We start from the raw sequence: 6,829 nt of genomic DNA on the forward strand, positions 1-6,829 counted from the left end.
CCAGGTCTTAGATTCAGATTACTGGTCAGTAAGCAGACGGAGGCACGACCAGACGAGTGGGAGGCCATGCCACTTTCCTCTGGTTCACCGTTTGTGAGTGTAGCCATTCCCCCCCCCCCACCCCCCAAATAGATGGCCATGTCCTTCTCCTTGTTATCTCTTATGCGAGTCATACCTGACTTTTCATACAAGCAAATGCAGACACACCTGCGGGGGAGAGGGAATCCCCAGCGACCCTGCTTAATATGTTCTCAAAAGGTAACTGCTGTCAGGATACGCAGGGCTGTGGCCATATGTGTCTGTTTGCTAGGCTTCCTCCGCCTTGCCTTCAATCTGTTTTTGTTAACTCTAAACCACAGGCTTGGCCCGTGTGGTTCTGCATACTCAGTTTCTTTGTACATCCCGGACCTGTTGAGCCTCGTCGCAGGGCGTGTAATTGTGGTTCTGGACTTTGGAAGGTGCTAAATCTGGTTTGATGAATCGTATCGACCGGTAGCAAGCCGGAGGCACCTTTACTTATTGCTGTAATGTAAATTAGTTCACATTTTGTCATGACAAGATCAGCAAGATAAACTTGCACCCCCAAGAGGAGAGAAGGAACGGGTAGGGGAATAGCACCCCAGACTGAGCAGGCACGTTAAGGAGACATACACTTTGGAACTCTCTCTGTTTGAACACTTATTCCGCAAGAGTCTTCCATGTCCCAGCGGTGCCAAGGCTGAAGAGGAGAGCAGCATCGCTCCAGATGGCATCTGACCCTCGGGATACTCTAAAGTACATTATTAAATATATATATAACATAATCACTAATATAAATGTGATCTATACAGAATACACTGAAAACCTGCCGATTTGAGTTGTACGCAGTCAATCTAACGTGGCGCGGCGGGCTTCGGATGGTAACTCGTTCTCGAAGGGACCCGAGATATCGCTGGGTGCATCCACCTCCAGATCCAAGTTTTCGGTTCCAGGTAGTTCAGTGATTTGTCGCCCCCCACGTACATGCATTACGCCGAGGCGACTGTTTTAGGTACGCATCCCCAGTTGGCCTTTTTTTCTCCGGCTAGGTCCCTACCCTCCTACCTAATAAGACTACACCGAGTCGTTCGGTCGCGTTATACTGACAAGGAAATTCATTGATTAAATGTAAAAATATTTCAAAGTCGTGCTGGTATAAATACACTTCCTTTCATATAATGCCGCCTATAAACAAATGAAGCATGTTTGAAGTTGCATAGTCACTTGCTAAACACACTAAAGTTAAATACTTAGCCTGGCTAAACCGAAGCTCGCCGTGCCGGAGCAGTGATGTCCTGGCTGGGGTGCGTGCCGTTTTACTGGCACTGTAAACCACCTAAAATTTATCTTAGGTTTTGTATAGTATTTTTAATTTAACATGTATTATATGTTTATTTTGAAAATTACGGGGGTAAAGGAGCGAGTACACTGATACATTACATTCTGAAGCGAATGTAAGCGTGCGTACACCGAGTTAGCACAAGGCTGAGTTGTATTCATCGGCCAGTCCATAGCCAGATGTTATTAGGAACACCAATTCCTAAAATAATATAACATACCTAAAATAATAAACAGTTATAACACAATGAAGAGCGCATTGTTTATTTATACACATAGTGACCACAAAGCGTTAAATAAATTCACCAATGTTAAAAATCAGACAATCGAATTAGAAAACACAGACTAAAGCTCCCAAAATGAAACATTTCTAAAAGCGCTACTGAATCCAGGATGTTCGTTGGACCAGCCATGTCACTAGTTGATTTTCATGAGTCACTCCACTTTCTTATACATTAATAGCATCGAGCCATTATAGCAGTGTTATAATGGCGTTATGTAGCGAAGTGCCCGCTTGATTTGGTGAGCCACGTGTGTGGCGTTGCGAACAATTACATCAGTCAACGCATACGCTCCGAATGCCGTTATCAAGCCATCACGATTGACGGCGATTTACTCGTAAAATCTGGTGGCAACGGAAACGCACGCACGACAGAATGTGTCGAGATCGAGTATAGAACAGGCCGCATGTTAGCCGAGGCGGAGTTGATCGAGGACTGTACCGAGCACTGCGAAAACGCCCACATAAGATGCCAACACTGGATTCACGTAAATACTTGTAATCTGCATTGAGGCACACCCATAGTCGCATGAGCTCCTGAAATGGAAATGTGTGTTGCTCTGCGTACGCTAGATGCCGGCACGATGCCGTTTGGGGTAATGGATCCACACTAGGCCATGTACAACACTGTTTTGCGTAGACGGAGACGCACACTGATACCACGGTGACAAAGACTGTTTTGGGTAATGACAATACACAGTGATCTGTCTTACTGCGTATGAAAAGTACAAACTGTTTTGGTAATGCAACCTCACACAACTGTTTTGCTAATGAACATATGACAGACGTTTTTGTTTTTGGCTATATGAATAGCATACAGCAACTTTTTTGGTCAAAATGAACATACAGAATCGTGATTTATGCGTAATGAAATGAAGTGTACAAACGGTTTGTGTCGCACGTATCTGATGACATACACAGACGTGTTTGTTTGAGCGTATAGTGAACGTACAGACTATTTTGAGCTATATGAACATACAAACTGTTTTATAAGCGCTAGAGATGAGGACATATCCAACGACATGCTGGGGTGGTTTGGCCAACCGCAATTGAACATAGACAGTCGGACTAGGTATCATATTTAGGATAAAATGAAACATCAGCGACCTGTACAGAGCACCCTACTTTTGGTGGTAATTGAACCGAGTACAGCACTGTTTTTAGCGACTATCGAAGGATAAGGGACGATCTATATTTTGGTACAACGGGAGAACTAGTAAGCAGACTTGTTACTTGGTATTTGTGAAGCATACAAACGGATTCGCTTGGCAAATAAGCACTGTGAAAACTATGACAGACTTATTTTTCAGGGCTAATGATAGAACCATTACAAATGTTTTTCGAGTAGATGAAAACATACAAGGACTGTTGATTGGAATGCAATGATACAGTATCTGTGTTTTTGGTAATGACATACAGTACCACTGTTTTGGCCTAATTAATGAAAAATAAGCAATTCTGAGTTTATGGAAGAACACGGTGAACATACAGACTGTTTTTGCGTAATGGAACATACCAGACAGCTACGTTTTTGCTCGTATGATGACAACATACAAAAGGGTTTTTTAGCGCAAAAGTGAACGAATACATGCACAGTTTTTGAAAGAATTCCACGTTGCACAAACAACAGTGCGAATAAAGACCAGGATCTGCGACCCCTTTCACTAGCCCACCAGATTCTGTTTATGAGATTTAGCAAATATAGAGTTAGACATTAGAGTTATCAGAGTCAACTTTATTCATCCACCGACGCGGCGGGAACATATTTGTCTGTCAGATCCTCTACAGGAGGCCATCATTTGCACCCCAGACGTAAACCAGCATCTAAATAAAGCTAATAACACGACAAAGGCAGAGCTTAAGCCCCGAAAGAAAATACAAGGCGACAAGAGAAATGACAGGACAATGCAAAGACCAGCATGAAAAGTATGACGGGTAGACATACATGAAATATAAAGTTTAAAAATGGGCGTCAAAACTTCACAAAACGGTAATTGTTAATATGCTGCGTTGCGCAGCATGATGCTGAACAATGAAATATTAAACATAAGTTGATATGTGCTAATTGAGGGGCAATACGAGCCAATAGGAGTCACCCGCTTAGCATATGTTAATTATATTAACCTTCGTCCGGACCATACATTTTGAAAAGTACAGTACTTGTAATATAACTAAATAAATACCAATATTCAAAGACATAACAGAAGAGTGTGTGCCGTGTGAAGTAGATGGTCTTACAAGAGCACAAAACCAGCGACAGAAATACAATAACTCCTATCAGGCTATGTGCCAGGTCCGTTCTGGAATAGAGTCTGACAGATAGACCGTCGGATGCAAGACCTGCCCGTGGTAGGTGGGTACCTTCTCCTTCTTACACATACAAGTAAACAAGCTCACAGATAACCTCAGGCCAATCAGAAAATTAAACGAGTACCACCCCCCCAGACGTGCAGGGCAGTATCCGTATCTGCACTTTTTTTGTTTAGGTATGACTGAAGCGAGCCTGTTAGGGACCCCCACAGATGACGTACCCACACCCACAGGTCAAATGACTCAGGGGACGGGGGGGATGGTGCGGTGAGAGGGTTAGTATCAAGTCTTGCTGCTGAAAGAGCGCTGCTCAATGGGCATCCCACACATTGCAGCTGTAGGGCTGCCGGCCCGGGGAGTATGAGATCGGCTGCTTCCCCTGAAAGGAGCTGCCCGAATCGAGCGTGAACACCTTAGACAAGTGTAATTGGTAGGGGGCTGGCAGGACCCCGACGTAGTTTGCCATGCAAGGTGGCACATGTTCAGATTGCGCTAACATCCTCTCTGCTCCCAGCCTACCTATTCTCTATATGCGGGTTCCCAAATAGAGGACAGTCCACCCCAGACGAAACACGCACGGCCATGCGCTATCCTGCATCGAGCTCGTATATCTGAGTCGCCGCAACCTCCTGATCCCGATCGCGAGCCTGCACCCCCCCGCGACCAGCAGGAACCACAAGCGCCATGCAGGATCGGCCACTAAGCAAGCAGCCCATACCCCGACAGAGTAAATGTGCAAGAAGAACCAGTCGTGAGCAGAAAGAGTCTACCAACGCATACACTGCACAAGGACCTGAGTGCTCCTCAGCAGAGTGGCAAGTCCCGCGACCCCCCCCCGACCCACCCTCCCTGGCCTTCTCTTTTCCTTAGAGGTGACCGAGTGGGAATATCTTACTTTCGTGTGACTGTCTAGATCTAGATGTTCAGTGTATGTTTAGGTGTAACCCACACCACGGCAATTTGTAGACCTCTCCACAAACCCATGCGAGATGTCCAAATCTCGTGGATGCGCTCACAGAACCCGGTGAAAGGGAAACAGAGGGATAGATGTTTTCACTCCAGAAGTCAACCTAAATTCATCTCCTTTGTCTTGACTAGGTTGCGTTTAAGCTGCAAGGTAGCGTTTCGCAGACTGACACCAGTCTGACCAAAGTCTCTTGATAAGCGGCCCGACCGGAGGGTAGATACCTACAGGAGGCTTGAATTCTCCTCTCAGAAGAACCCCCCCCCCCCCCCCACCCAACCAACGGCGTATTGTAGGAGGAACAGTTGACTTTTGCAGACGGTGTTCTCTTCAGCTCAGCATTTACTTATATCCGCTATGTAGTATAACTAAACATAAGCACGCAGTACCATAATCAGCATAGCATTAGTCAAATTATTGCAACTTTCCACAAACAAGGTCCACCGGGTAGATACATTAAGTATATAGTGACCTAAAAGCGTTCGCGCGCCAGCTCATGGAATCACCCTCAGGCGCGCCGTGCGATTAGTAAGATAAGAGCAAGAAGACGGCCAAAGTAAGGATAGAGGTTCGATGTCGCCCGGCCGGCTAACACGATTTTGCACCATGTTGAGGAGAGGGTGGTGAGCAGCATAAAGATTTGATAAGATTGAAACCAAGTTTAAGACGACAATTGATCCCATTCATAGACTTTATACTAATCAGGATGTTTGATTACTTAACTGGGATCATTTTTTTTACCTAGGCCTTTCTTTAAGCTCAAGGAACACGAGCCCCAAAAACCCCCGGCCTTATTCCAGTGAGGTGCAGACGAACTTGTTCTATGAAGTAACATGGAGCCACGTTTCAGCGAGTTGCGCCCTGAGAATCCTAACATATGCATATGGGTGCGAGTGGCAACAGCCCGACCTTGCGAAGCGGTTGTTGAGGACAACATGGTACGAAGTTTGTTTGTTTAATACGTTTTTCAGAATACCTTGGCAATACACAGGTACACCCCAAACACAGAATGCGCCGCCTATAGTCCCTGGAGGTCACCGTAGCCGAGTTACACCCGTGTACCACCACTGATTGACATACAGGCGTTGGGACACAACAGAAGGCCTTCTAATCGAACTCCTTGGTAACAGCACCGAAATCATTTGGGCCAGTTCGAACAGTACCCCTATGGGGATTATGGGTGGTTAAGTAGGTCGTGTGTAACCCGAGTAGAATAGGAATATTATGTGAAGCGGTAGCAGGACCTACAACTTTTGACAGACACTAAGTTGTATCCTATATACATAAACTATCCTTAGCCCCTTGATGCGTTTTATTGAGAGATATAGTAACTGTTTTTGATACACCCCTCTTGTTCATCTGATACATGCCGGACTCCAGTGTCACGTGGACTGGCTCTCCTTAGTATTCAGCTCCTACAGATGGATTGGTTTATCCGTCATGTACTTATGACATAGGAGAAAACTCTTGCGCGCGACGGCAATAGCCTGGTCTACTGGACTCACATACAGGAGATACTTTGATTGTAAAGGCTCCGTCACGTAGCCCACATTACGCGTAAGCGCCAACTTCACAGGCTGGTGTGTCATTTGTCCTTTTAGTACAATTCGGCATTAGTCTATTACTAAATGTTGTGGGATTCTCGTTATTCTACCTGGTTAATGTTTGAATCTGACGCTCCATAGGGCTTTTTGGATATGTCACTCAGTTTGCACCAATTTCATACACTTTCGAATTTAATAGATGCATAAAAAGAGTGATGATTTGGCTTTCTCATGTTAACTATAGTTACTTGTTTTCTAGTCCTAATGCACCGAAAAAGTTAAGCCACGTTGTTGAGGAGCCTATTGTGGGACATCTTTGACTTTATGGCTATTTTTAAAGCATTGTCCCGCTCCTTAATTAATTTTAGGACTTTC

Source organism: Etheostoma spectabile, chromosome 15 (genome assembly GCF_008692095.1).
Source record: "Etheostoma spectabile isolate EspeVRDwgs_2016 chromosome 15, UIUC_Espe_1.0, whole genome shotgun sequence".
Lineage (NCBI taxonomy): Eukaryota > Metazoa > Chordata > Actinopteri > Perciformes > Percidae > Etheostoma > Etheostoma spectabile.